This window comes from Glossina fuscipes, unplaced genomic scaffold (genome assembly GCF_014805625.2).
Source record: "Glossina fuscipes isolate IAEA_lab_2018 unplaced genomic scaffold, Yale_Gfus_2 1, whole genome shotgun sequence".
NCBI classification, from domain to species: Eukaryota; Metazoa; Arthropoda; class Insecta; order Diptera; family Glossinidae; genus Glossina; species Glossina fuscipes.
In genome coordinates this window covers 28734227-28749465 of record NW_023998415.1, presented here as the reverse complement: position 1 = coordinate 28749465, position 15239 = coordinate 28734227, and the positions used below count along the sequence as shown (strand labels likewise).

Here is a 15239-nt window from a genome sequence, read left to right as displayed (position 1 = left end):
TAACGTGGGTGTATTTTTATAGAATTCAGCGGTTGGGTGGTGTTTTGTCTGCTTTATGGTGTGATGGTAACTATAAAAAGATAATAGTAGTTGTTTGATCAAGTGTGCTTCGAACATGTTTGTTTTGTTGTTGCAAAGGCAACAATACGCCTTTAGAGTCAAAACATAAGCATATGAAAGCCTAAAGAACATAAAATGAATGCATGCGGTATGAAAAGGAAAAAATAAGAAGCGAAAAATAAAAACAAAAAAAAAAAAAAATAAAATAAAATAAAAAACTGATAAAAATATACAACAAAAACAGCTAAACGGCACAGGTGGAAAATTTGCAAAGCTATAAAACTATCGGTTCGTTGAAAAAAAAGCTCAGTTGCGAGCAAAAGTTGTACGTACTTAATTCTTTTTTATTCTGCTGCTCTGCTTCTCTGCTCTTATTCTTGTTCTTGCTCTTGGTCTTTTTCTTCTTTTTCCACTCTGTTATTATTCCTTGCATTTCGATATAATGCGATTAAAACTTGAGCGTAATATGCATGCGTGTAGTGTATATGCATGTGTATGTGGTGTATGATAACAACATATGTTTGAAATGTTAACGGTATAAAAAACGAGAGAAAAAAAAAAGAAAAAAAAAAAAACAAAAAAAAAAAAAAGCAAAAAAAGAAGAAATCGTTTGTGTGTTATTATTACTGTTGTTATTGTTATTTAATATTATAATGAATATGAGAGTTAGTTAGTGTTGTTGTCGTTGCCATTCATCTTTGCCATATTTGACTTATTATAAAACAAAAAATATTAAAAAAAAAAAAAGAAGAATTTCGCAACAGCAGGATACTTGAATTCTATATATCTGGCGGATGTGTATAAACCCATAATAATTTGCACACAAACAATAAAAAAATAGATATATTTTTTCTTAACGTTAAGTGTTTTATCACAAATGTTCAAAAGGTTTATATTGTTTTTGTGTTGTTTTTTTTTTCCGTTGTTTGATTTGTTTAAACAAATGCTGCAAAAAAAAAAAAAAGAAATAAATAAGAAACTGTGGTTGTGCGTGCGTACTTACGTACGTACGTACGTATATGTTAACATCTGCCATCAGACGATTCCTAAAAATATATTCATTTTGAAACGCGTGTTTTACTTGACAGTCGGTTAAGATAGTGGTTTTATTGTTCTTTTCAAATTAAAATTCAAATCTTGGCAAGGTTTCATGTGCAGCGACAAAAACAAAATTTTCATTATGAAATTTATGAAATCTTACTAACTTTGAACTTGCTAAAAAAAAAGAGGAAAATATTAAGAGTAAGAGTACGAAAAAAGAATGCAAGAGCGATATAAGAGATCTAATAAACGATCAGTGATTTTTCATTGATAGAATATATTTTATATATATATATATATATATATATATATATATATTGAACTGATATCGTAATTTAATTTGTTTTTTATTTCGTTTCCTTTTTGTTTCTATATAGCGATTTGCATATATTTACCCATATTCGGACTCTGTTGTTCCTGTTCCTAATTTCTTGCTGTCAATGTCAACAAATGCAATCGCCAAGCTTTAAATCGTTCCATATCCAGTCCAGGCAGCGCACTGATTGCGGTAAGTGTGGAATAAATTTACGATTCCATAAATCTTCTTCCCTTTTCGGAATTATTAATGCATTGCGATTACACACGTGCATATATACATGTATCATATTTATTTGTACATTTACCTATGCACAAAAGTGTGTGCATGTTCACGGTTATGACTTATTACATATTCTAAATTTTAAATTATTTTCATAACCAATTGATTCATTGATTTACGTTAATTTCTTATGTATATTTTGGGCAATAATGTTCACTTTAACGGCTTAACGGGAAAGTGTAAAGGGTCAACGAAGCAAAAAAGTAAGAATTCTCTCTTAAGCCTGGCGTAGATTCGACAAATAGATTGTAATGAATTTATATATTATTAATGGTAGCTTGATGCTATAAAAACTGCATACGAAAGTTCTCCCAAAAAAGTGTTAATTATTTTTGATACGTTACTGCGTGCAAACTCTACGCCTGCTTTCCCTCAATGTATTCTTTTAGAGCTGCATTTATTACTCTTTGATCATATTATTGAACGCTATTTGAACCAGGAGTTGGTTATTCAATTTTGTGTGTGTTAAGCAAGATGTCATCGTCCACTCATCAAAAATATGGCATTAGAGCCCACAGGTATATATGTACCGCAGAACATTTAAACAGAATGCCCGACGACATACATACTAAATTTGAAGCGTTAATAAGCGGTTCTTACGGACAATCCCCGTCACTGCTGATAAAACGGCACGAAAGTGATATGAATATGAGATGTTTCCACCTCTCTGTGACGAGTCGGGATGTATTTAACACTTTATTGTTTCATATCACATCATGTAACCGAAGCCGATACAAAATTTCTCCAAGGGTCTTTGTCAGTTGCTAGAACGAAGAAAACAAAAAGGATGGAACTATTGAAACTCATGATTCCTTGCAATTGTTTTATAAAGCGAAATATGACACGAGTAGTGTAAATAGGAAGAAAAAAGTGCCTCTACAGTCTGAGTAGAAACTTCTTGGGGTACATCTCTTGACTTTCCTGTGAGCAATTTCCTGTTGCCGAGAACATGAGAAAGATCGCATGTTTCATTGACCGTCAACAGCTACAAAAGATAAAAAACTGAACAAAATCAAAAGCTGATTATCCAAAGTTATCGCCTGAGTCGTAGAAGAGGGGGTCGAATAGTCATCGATCATCGAATAAAGATCGTTTTCGTCTGATACGATTTTACCCGAAATTTATCAGAATATTCATTGAAAGACAGAAGCTGTATTCGAGTCACCGCAAGAAAAATGTACAAAGGAGTATACGAAGCAATGGCTTGCAATCCACTGTGGCCTATTGCGAGAATTTTGGTCCTCCCCAACGAAAAATTGTTAATCATTTCATCCTTCACTCATTCGTCACCCGCAGCTTGCTTGATTTTTCTGGTAGAATATTCCGCAACACACACACACACACACACACATTCATATACGTACGCAAACTTAACCATTAGAGATTTGCAACTTTAAGGGATAACGTTTTAAAACAATTGGATCATATATCGGTGCACTGGTTACTAAATACAAGCAATCAAAAGGACTATAATTTGCTTATAGGATAGATGAAAAGCTCCTCACCTGAGCATGATGTTGGCGGAAATTACTCACAATCGTTATGGAACATGTTTGCGCACGCCTTGATATGTATTAACCCAAAATTGTAGCCATTTTGGGCGCGCGATTGTTGTTCGACTGACTGTCGTCGATGTCCGGCGATATGAGTGTTTTTGTTAACATGAAAAAAAATTCAGTATCAGGCTGTTATTAACGATTTGCTTTCCAAACGCGATACGTCTACATAAATTAAAGATGAGTTCAACCCGGTGCATGCGTGCCCTCTACTACCATGTATTACGGTAAAACTTTGATTAGTTGAATCGATAAGTGGTCGCACCATCTTGGATGATGATGAACATTGGGGACCTGGGCGAAAACTGACAGAAGCATTGCTCAAGCTCACCACTTTGCGCTGAATGATTTTTGGATTACGGTTAGAGTGTCGGGAAATGTCCAAAACAATGTGTTTGGTTGAACCAGGATGGAGGCATTGCGGGCAAACTGCATTGCGTATGAGCCGTGCTGGAAGTTAGTGGTTGTAATAGCAAAATTACCAGGTTTGAAGCACCACCCACAATATTAGTATAGCCCTGAACGTTTAGTCCACATCGTGAATGTCAAGAGAATGTTTCAGGTAAAAAGAAGTCGGCGGAAGCTCAAGCGCACTTGTAGACTTACGACAAATGTTTCTACGGACAAGACATCGAAATATTAAATGGGCGTTATTTTGGTTATATCATGATTAAGAAAATATCTTACTTTTGTCTTACATCGAAAACTTTTCACACAACCCTCGTATAATCATTTCTTACTGCCTGCAAATAATAGGTGCATGTAACCCAAAATTTTCTGAAAAATTTTGGAAAGCTTTGTAACACGATACCACAACAAATCATTTTCTGATAAATGATTTTTTATATATAGCTTGTGTTTTCACAAAAGTGTGACTTGTTTTCATAATTTTGAACTTGTTTTGTAAAATTGTAAAGAAAACGAATTGTCTGAAATATTCAAACACATAGATAGAAAGTGTGTCGTATAAATCTGCTCAAACGGTAGACTGAGTTAAATGGGCACTTAATTCGTTTTATCATAAAAACTTGTCCATCTCACCCACACTTTGATTATTACAAATATCGAAAAACAACAAAAAATTAGGCACAAAATATCAAAGCACAATTTTGTTGGTTGGTTTTTTTTTTTTTTTTGTTTAACGTATGGATGAGAATATGCTGCTATTTGTCATTCTTTAATTTGGTCTACAAACGCATAGGCATACACATGTACATGTACACTCGCTACTTTGTTAAAAGGCCAACTAATCATTTGTGACTAAAACAAATTTGTAATAAAATATTATTAAAATTTTGACTTTTAAAAATAGCGCGAAAAAAAAAAACAAGATGGGGAAGAGGGAAAGGGAGAGAGGGTAATAAAGGAACACCCACTCAAACAAAATTTAAACGGATATATATCGTTGAGAATTTTTAAAATGTTTTTTTTTTCTATTAGATACAAATTAGCTTAAACGAGTAAAGAGAGGGAACGAATCGGCAAGGAGGGGGAAGTTATACCACCTACCGGCCGCTAAGAGACAACAGCTATTTATTCAATGTGTCACATATATGTTAGTGTCTACATAAGTGCTGGCTATAAATTCGCCAACCAAATAGTGTCGGATGTTGCCGATTGGCTGCAGTTCAAGTTTAAAATGTTTGCGATTTCTACAATTTATTTATTTATTTATTTATTTTTTTATACCTATCAGACGATCACTGACGTCATAATACTTATGAACACATGCACGTATGTTTGCAAATGTGCGCACAATACACTAAAACGCCATTGGCGCTGTTGCTTTACAATGCAAAAGAACGATATCGCATATGAATCCGTTTGCGAGTATATTTTTTCTACTGTTCACAGACATAAAAACGCATAGAGATATCATTGGTTTACTTATATATATTTATATATATATATATGCATTTTTTTCCTATTCGTTTAAAAGGTAAAAGGTCGCAAAATTCTTTTATAATAAGAGCGTTTTATATGCTTTTATTCATTGTCCTTAACTTATTCCGCTGCTTTTGTTTCAAATCGATTTTGCATGAGTAGCCCCGCGTATAGCTTTAACAAAGGCTAACACCAGTTAAGTACTATAAAAATCTTATTATCTGCAGGTCCTTACGTTACGACAATATATATTTTATTAATATGCTGACATAGGTTTATGTAACACTTGAACTTAATGCACGCACAAAAGTACAAAATATATATATATATACGTTCTATGGTGAGCTTTCGATATTCAATATCTTAAATCAATAAATAATGGGCACAAGTATACGTACCAGTTAACGCTCTTTATTGAAAAATATCTTTGATAAATATTTATGCCTACGTTTACATCAATTTCTATTTTATACTTTGAGTTACAGTTTCGGCTTAGCTTTTGCATTGCGAACTTGTTTGCTACCGGTCGTCCTTGTACGTTGAACACAAACTTACATGGACAAACATCAAAGGCACAGACGTACATATAAGGATAAATCGATTCAGAACAATTTTCTTTAATTTTTTTTTTTTTTTAAATTTTTTGCCCCCTTTCAGTGTTTATTTGACGTTATTGACGAATTGAACACAAAAAAAAAAAAATAAACCAGATAGACGGATGGACAGACGAACTGAGAGACAGGCAAGGCAAGCTTAGATCGATTCCTATATAGTCACTCTCACGCAAAATTTACATATCAAAATGTACTTGATTGCATTTGAAGCAGACCGCACTGCATATGATATGAGTAACTTAATCAGGTATTCCGTGCATTGATGAGAGGCTGCAGCAGACCTATTAATTTCTTTAGCTTATAGGTGCATTAATAAATTCTTAGTTTTGAATCAAAAGGATCATGAAACAAGAAAAGTCACCTTCGAATGCAAGAAACCATCCCCGAAGCCCGTATAATAAATCAATGTACCGTTACTAATTAATGGAAGAAAATTTATATCAAAACTTATTGAATCAATCTTTAAAATAAAGCATCAGGTGAACTGAATACGCTCGAATTGTAGCATTAAGGAATGTCCGTAGCAAGAACAGCAGCACAATTTAACATTGAACAGAACAACAAGCCAACAATTTTCTACAAATATGACTGACAGACAAATTGAGCGTCAGTAGTACGGTAAGCTGGAAATACGTAATTTCGAGAGGAAGGAGAAAATTCATTGATTTGTTGTTTTTTTATTCCAAACTATCCAGTGCACTCAAGATGCTTATAATGCGATTCAATGACTATATGTGTTAAACGACTTTAAGCGTTCACGCCTTCATACTTTAGACATTCATGGCTTTGTGGCCGATATGACGTAATTTATAACTTGAAAGGACACTTCGTTTTACCTTTCGTGTGTTCGTGTAGCTCCGGTTAAATTACCATCTATTGTAATAGTTTCATTTAATATTAATAAGTAGTTCAAGTTGATTTCTTTCAACTTTGGAGCTTTAAAGGATGCTTATCAAGCATATAGTATTCGAAAAATTATTGATCATTTTTGTATATACGAAAATACGTTCAAAGGCCAATATTCGATTTTTTTGTATCTCCTTCACTGTTCAAAGTTCCTGGTACCCTGTATACCCATCTCTATCACTGCAGGTCGATTTGATTTACTTTCTTTTACAACAAGGAATTTCAAGGAATTTTCTTCGACTTCTTTTAAATTAAATTTTACGCCAATGAGAAATTTCTGCAGGCAATGAAACAAATGTCGTCTATACGACAAATAAATCGCAATTTTCCAGCCAAGCACTGCGACATGAGCGATGTGAATAGTTTGCCATTATCGTAATAAACTCCTATTGATTAATTCCGCACATTGCATCTAAACTCAGCGTTGGTTGTTGGCGGTGGAGGATATACATAGTTTATTAATGTATTTTTCGGACACTAAGGACGCGCGTTGAAAGTAAGCTCTTATAGCGCAATAAGCAATAGTAAACTATCTATCGTTATATCGTTAACAATCAGACGGAAGTTATTATTATAATTCGGGAAGAATTTAAATGCCATTAATTTCACCATACGATCAATTATTTATTTATTATACTCGATTATCGTCTAGAATAATATTTTAAATCTTCAATAATAGGCAACTTAACAATAGTCCTCTTTATCAATTTGATCGTGGCCGTAGTTAATTCGCTGAATAGTTGTGTACATTTGTGTGTGTGTGTGCGTAAAATAATACCGATTCAAAATTCGTTCCCATGGCAATAAATCGATCGATATCGTGAACAAATTGATAAAGCAAAATCGCCAAGTGATTTATTATAGTAAAATCCATATACGTTACAAAATTCAACGTAGTATGAAAATATAGCATCAAACCAAAAATTCCGATGACAGTTGTTCTAAAAATTCCATCGTCATACTTAGAGAATCAGTGTCAAGATCGTGACACGATGAATCCTGGGTACGCTTGTGGGAGTCTGAAAATCACTAACTGGCAACTCTACAAGTTTTGCAAAATAAACGAGTAAAAGTGATTTCAGCTTCAAGCACTTCAAAGTAAATGACCATATGCTGCTTTAGAGCAACTTTAAATGGGAAATTTGAAAAGTCTAATCTGCGCAACTGCAAATCGCTAAAATTACTTTTTGTCAACCCACTTGTCCTCGTGGAATTCCCGCTAAATATACCTTTGCGGGATGGCAAAGGCTAATGAGTCACGCTTCATTTTATTTAGTGATTACAAGATTGAAATTAGAAAGACTTTCGCTATATGCCTGATAGCTGTTCAATCCATTTTGGCTTAAAAAGAAATATGGTGTTTGCTATAAATGAAGCAATTATTTAATATTATTGACCAATGAAGCGGTCTCTGACGCGGTTTTCTTCTTTGCTACACAGACGCTTGCAGATGCAAGGTCTGATTTTTTCATTCATCCATTTTTGCATACATGCTGGACAAAGGATTTTTCTGCTAACTTCAAAACTGACGTGTGAAAATCACTTACTGCACTTTTCATTTTCAATAAAATTTTAAATTATGTAATGTTTACTTTTCGTGAAAAGCTCGTAAGTACGTAAACTGTCTAATATGGAAAACAAGGCATGGTTGGCGAAATATGATTTCGTTTTTCAATGTAATCCCCTCCTAGCTTGACACACGGATTTTGTCGACGAACCGACTCAGCCACGCTGAATAATAAGTCTCCGTTATGGCTTTAATCTTCTTAGGATAGTCTGTCACGATTTCGACAAATGCACTTCAAAAAACGTTGGCTGTTACCTTTCCCGTCGATGTATACTTCGGGCTTTAGAGCACTTCCAACGTGCAAAGCCTAGTTTTTCGATTCGTGGCGTAAGTCTGATGTATGGCGGCGAATTTGTATCTTACTTAATGAAAAAACAGCTCAGACTAATTGCGGTCACACGAATAACTTTGAGTGAGCTATACAGCACCCAGCTGGCCCGAAGCTTTCCTTTGCAATACTAACAACAAATTGATGTGAGATGTTTACAACCACAACAAGGATACCTACATTCCGACTTAGTAAGTCGAATATCATATCGTGGCTGTCTTCACCCATATCTAAGGGGACAGTTTCTATTTGACGACTTCAATCAGGTTGATCACTTGAGCTTCTATGACAACATTTAAATTCAACCCAGCAATATTTTATCGTTTCGTACGTAAGAGGACAGGTTCCACATAACGTTTATTGTTTTTTTGATAATTCGCTTTTGAAAAAATAGTACGAAATTCCTATTGTAGAAGTATTAACCGAAAGTGTTTATGCGATGGTATGCGGCATTAAAAGAATTTTTTTTGTTTATGGCTCCCTCTGCCGTTGGGTTGCACTTGTAGTTGTAGCGTAGAAGTTTCTTACGCTGACTGACGTGAGAGATGGATTATAGCAAATTTTCGCTGCTGCTCCTAATTCAAATATCGGGCTAAGTTTTCTTTATGCATTTCGAATTCTTTATGCGCATATATTCCCGGCTATCGGATAATCTTGGTTAATTTCATCTTAAAACGCTGCCTTTATTCTTTTAGATATCGGTTATGTTTACATGCCTTATATCTAAATAGTCCATTTCTAAGCTTTAATACAGCACTTATTCGAATAAATCGTGTGTCGTTAATCAACACTGTTCTGTCTACTTTGACAATTGCGTCCAAAACGCTAACTAATCGGACACGCATTTACCCCATTACTTCTGTTTACTTTAGCGGATTCAAGATATCATTTGAAGTCAGTCGTACTTAGATGTAATCCTGTCCGTAGACAACGATTTTGATATATATAATACTCTTTACCTTGGATTTAGGAGCCGAGCAGGCTTCTCATACCTTAGACTTAGATGCTTACAATTCTCATATTACTGATTGTTTAGAAACTATTGCAGCTACAACAAATTTTCTTTTTTTCGAAACTAATTTAATATATCCTTAAGACTTAAGTGATTATTTCCTGTTTTAGTTTCATTAATTTGAACGTTATCATCTGACAAAATTTCATTTGAACATGCAAAAACAATAGATGCATAGTTCCACTCGATCATGACTCTGGCCAAAAGCTAAGAAACACAATTCTTAATCCTCTATGCGATTCGTATTGCAATTCAAAATTGTATTGATAGCTAAGCCCAAACTCCACCTACATTTACAAACCAATAAAGAAAATGAGTTTTATAATTTTCAAATGAATGTATATGCTATTGAGAAGGGTCCTTGACTAATTCAATTCAAATACATGCAGCCTCAATGGTCCTCGCAAACCAACTGGCGAAGGTAATCAAATGCTGCATATCCCGGCTAGGAATCAGCATTAATCTCTGAAAGACTGTGTTTATCAAGCACAACGTATTCATATTTTTTAAAGCGCAAAGAAAGCCTTCTTTTGGACACATTTAGCATATCTTCGAAGAACTTCCTCTCCTTTAATCCATTCTTTCTTTATTGAATTCAATGACTGTATAAACTGTTTAAGTTTGGTCCTTGGTTCAAATCATCAAAGCATCCATTGTCTAAGCTAAAGTAATCGATGCATTAAATTAAAATTTTTTTTTTTTTTTGATCGATATATCGTTGATGCTAACGACGTCATTCCGATTTCAAGAATATCAAGTTTATATAAAAAAAAAATAATAAATTCTCCTTTTGTTTTAGTAGAGTGTCAATGTTGAATAAAATCGTGAGGAAAAAGTTCAATCTGATGTTATTTCTATAGAGTTTTCTGCAATTTCTCGTTACGTTGAGAGTTAGTAAAAGCGGAAAACCAATCCCACTGATAACGTCTCGTAGGACGGTCGTGCAATATGTATTCCATTGAAGAATGGCGAAGTAGCTGCAGCATTGAAGTTTTGGCGACATAGCTTTTTAGTAAATTGACAAGAGCATAAAATAACGTTACATTATTTATTACAATCAGTTGAACAGTTATCGACTACTGACGAGTGGCGCCTTAATGAGACAAAACTTGTAATTGTTTAAAAAAATCCTTTGACATATTTTTGTGGAAAAATGTGATTGTGACATAAGATAGATGCCTAGGATAGGACTTGGAATAGGATTCTCGTTCAGTTTCCTTGCCAACTTCCTTTTCCTACTTTTCATCAAATACAATAAGGACTGACTGCTTTCGACGCATAATTTTCATTTTACCTAAAAAAAAAAAACAAAAAAAACAAAAAAAAATTTTAAGAAAATCAATCGTATCAGCAACCGTTTGTTCATTGCGGACGTTTTTGAAATTTATGTATGGACCAAAATGGTATCAAATTTGGAAAAACTATATATATGTATGTGTTTTAATAAGAGGTCTAACAATCTAATCATTAATGCGGTTTTTCAAATGCAGATTACGAATGAACGCTACCTGTTAATGTACGGAAAATCATACACGGATGCGCATACGATTTATAAACACATGAACAAGACTCTATGTACATATGTATGTATATGAACTTAAGAAAACGATTGTTCACATCTGGTTTATTATATAAAAGTTTGCAAGGTGAACCTACCTCAACCTCTTTCAGCCTCTTATCAGAAAAAACAATCATCGATGTTGTGTGCTTGTTTGTTTGTTTATTTGTTTATTTGTGTTTTTTTTATTTATTTTATTTTTTATTTTATTTAATTCTTTTTCATACTTGCAATTGTGCACTTCAGGTAATTTATGCAAATCTCATGCAGTGAATGTGAGATAAGATTATTTATTGCAATATATACCAGTGTGTATTTACTTTTAGATGTGTTGTATATATCTACGTACGTACGTACGTACGTACGTACGTATGTAGTGTGTTTAAGTATTTAGCATGAACACGTTTTCTTCTATATATATATAGATATAAATATCTATATATAGATATATAAAGAATAAACTAAACGAGAGAGCGAGAGTGATGGGAAACAAACAAATAAACAAACAACAAAATTTCGCAAAACGTTGAAAATTTATCAAGCGGCAGTTTTAAATGATTGGGATTTCCGTCAACTTTGCAGCTCTCAACCGTTACACTATTCAACGCTGCATGTTAAGTGAATCATCTGCAAGCAATTTCGATTTCAATGACTATTGAAATTCACACCTGAAGCCGCTGTGCATGTGACTGTACATGTTGACTGTAACTGCTATTTTGCATGATTAATACCGTTAAACGGAATTCCTTAAGTCTACGCTTACGTTTCTCTTGCTCAAGTATTTCTTTAACTTGATACAGTTTCTTGTTCTTTTTCTTACGTTTCATATTCTGCTTAGTTTTGAGAAATTTTTAGAAGAAATTCTTTTTTACAATTGTTTTCCTTTTGTTTTTTTTTCCTCTTTCCAATGCAGTCTATCCGTCAGTCATTCATTTGTTACTGTTGCCGCATTTCCGTTTGCTTTTATGTTAATTTGCATACAAAGTGCGTTAGTTTTTCTTTTAAGAATAGTTTCATTCAGTTTTGATCAGAATCTCATTCATTCATTCATTCATTCATTCATTCTTGGATTTTCTCTTCAACGCTATCTCTTCATTCATTATTTGCCAACTTGAGATCAATTTATATATACTAATACATATACATATGTACACCGTCCTATGCTGATTTTATGCTTGCTTTTATAAAACAGATAACGGTATTTATGCATTGTTAAGCCACTATTAGTATCGATATCTAATAATTTTGTGAGATCGTTTGTTAAACAAAGAAAACTGAGAATTTTTTCTGACCATCGAACCATCGTAATTCCGAGTCGTAAAAATCACGTTGCGTAAGTTTCATTCATATTAAGTTAAGTTTCATTTATTTCAAATGCCGTAAACAATGTCCCTTTTTTCAAGGGTCTTGCTTAATTTTGACTTTTTAAGTTCTCAAATTCGACCACATTTCGTAAGCATATGCATTTTCTCTAAGTCGATGGGTATGCAGTATTCGTCTTATGGCGAAAAGCTTTCTTTCTAACTTAACTTTTAACCGCTGGTTTGTGAACTAACAATGTTTTTTATCATTTTGTTTTCTCACTTAACGTTAAAACGCAATAGGTGTCTTTTTGTATTCGCATAATTTGTCTGCTTCTTCGTGGATTTTCCATGTTTGCGATTATTTAGTAATCACAACATGTTGTCTTGTTTTGCATTTTCTCACATAATTTTGTTACATATTATAAATGGCTCATAATACATTGTAAAGGAAAATTTTTCTTGAAAATATTTTTATGTTTGAATTTCCTGTCGCCGGTCTATATATACGTTTCTCGCCGAGATGAAAACTCTTTTATTGTTCATTCAACTTTAGAATTAAATCGTAGTTCACCGCACATAGCACTTGGACGTTGTTTAATTGTAGTTGAATGAAATCGAATAAATATTCAGAACAGTATTTAAATCATTGTAGACTAATTAATTTTTCCGCATATGTATTGAGAGGTAACTCTCGAGTAACTATCCGCAGTGCAGATAAGCGAATTATATGTTAATGTGTTTCAGATGATTCCAAAATGCATTCGTTCTCTTCCTGACCTGCAAATCGAAGTATTTTTGTGTGTAGGCGTGCCTCATATAACACGGTCAATTCGTATCGCGTTATATCGAAATTTTCTTATACGAATTTTTTTTATTTATTTATTTAAACTACAATATAATTGAAACTTGTATACAATAAATAAGTTAAATCAATAGGTACGGTGTTGTATCAAAACCGTGCTTGCAAAGAACCGTGATTTTGCAGGATGTTTCGCGCCCCTTACACATTCAGTCCTTAAGAAAAAATTATGCTTGGATAGATTGATCAAAAGAAATGGTTCAGAAGCTCAATTGCAAGCACTTTGGAAATAAGCAACAGTCGGCTATAAGGGCCTCTCAAAATAAGCGACGACAAGCCAAGACTCGAAATAATCCTACGCAAACGGCTTATATCTGGGCGACCAGACTATCTATTTTCTTAATTTTTTTTTTTATCTTCTTTATATGCCTACATATAAACGATACAAATGTTTATATTGCAAAGTTAATGACTAATGCATTGACACTTGAATGCATTGTAAGCATTCGTGTTTTCAAATGAAATCATCTGACGACAGCAACGACGTCACCTTCAGCGTAAACGCACTCTCAAGCAAAATGTATTTCCCAAAACTCATACGAAATAAACGTTAAAAGACTTATTCAATAGGCCAGAGTCCATGCATTACAGAACACACTTATTTGTTTAAAAGTATTTCGATATCAGGGCACTTTTCTTTGCCTCTTTTGAAAGATTGTACAAAAAAAAACTTCATCACATTTTTCAAAGAATTTTTCCAAACCAAATACAGACACTTTGATCGACAATCTTTTGCCATTTTTCTTAAAAAACCATTATGCCATCGCTATACAAATTTGGGGATTCCTGAGCAAAAAACTGAACGAAATATTATTCAAGTGCCTCCTTTGAAGTTAACTTTAAGAAGGATTTCGGCTGCGAGCGAGATGTTGTCCGAACGGGACAAGATCCATTCTGTAGGATTTTCGCTGAGACATTAAAGATGTGCGTGGCTTGTTATTGTCGTGATGAAAGACAACACGTTTGCGAGTGATCAATATCTGGCGCTTTACTTAGAAAGGAACGCTTTCATCGCATTAATTGTTGACGGTAGAGAGTGCGATCTAATGTCTGGCCACATTAGAGGAGCACCTTATGAGACACGTCGCCTTTGCAATCGTATCAAAGAGAAACCGTTACCTTACGCGGCCTCAAACCGGGTTTATGATCGTTTATGCTGTTTCATCCAACTTGGCTTGCGATTCTTGTCGCATCGTATCTTCATATGTGATTCATTTCTCGATTCAGTTCGATTTCTTTCCGCTTTAGCAGTAGGTGGAAATGAAGTCCATTCAATTTTTTTCCTGTTAATTCATATGTTACTCGTCGTGCATATTACATATTGTTCTTCGGTCACTTCCTTTGTTTCAAGGAATAAAATCGTTAGAATGTTGGAAGCAAATGCATGACTTGATATCAATTGATATCAAAGGAAGAAGTCAGGGCGAAGACATTGATAGAAATCTTTCATAAGATACTTATGAGGGAAAAGTGAAAATATTTTGATATTAGACAAAAGCGGTTACAAGTGTAAAGCGGTTTTTCAAAAAAAAAAAAAAAAAAACAATTATTATTATTTCTTACACACGGATCCTATTATCTAAGAGACACCTACCTTAATAACAATAGCCGCATTGATTGTTTAACTCAAGTGTTTATAATGTTTTCTTGTTAACTTTTAATGAAAGGAAAATAAAAGATAAGAAAACAAGGCGGCAGACAAGGTTATTACGTTCTTTTCTCACGATCAATCTCGGTTAAACTCGATTTGTTGTATGATTGAAATGAAGAGTGCATTGCAAAGCATATGAATATATATAATATCGGTGACATCGAACGCCGGCAAATATCTTATATTTGCATAGACTTATCTCTATTTCGATAGCAGCTCACGGCGTCTGCATGTTCTTCTTTTAGTGGGGGAGTTTCTTTTAACATTAATAATATTCGTTTCTTCTTTTTTCAAATATTTA

The 15239-nt window shown here is 33.8% G+C and overlaps 1 protein-coding gene across 4 annotated transcripts in view; it reads left to right on the top strand.

Annotated features, from left to right (window-relative positions):
- The first annotated feature begins 366 nt into the window (after positions 1-366).
- LOC119631516 (protein rhomboid-like) overlaps positions 367-15239 on the top strand; it is a 61850-nt gene continuing 46977 nt past the window's right edge. For 2 of the 4 annotated variants that reach the window (XM_038023806.1, XM_038023803.1), the window contains exons 1-2: positions 367-385; positions 1479-1609. The gene's annotated coding sequence lies outside the window, so the exon portion shown is untranslated. Of the gene's footprint in view, positions 386-1463; positions 1610-3047; positions 3818-15239 lie in introns of those variants that run through there. The other 2 variants (XM_038023804.1, XM_038023805.1) reach the window with 2 other exon arrangements.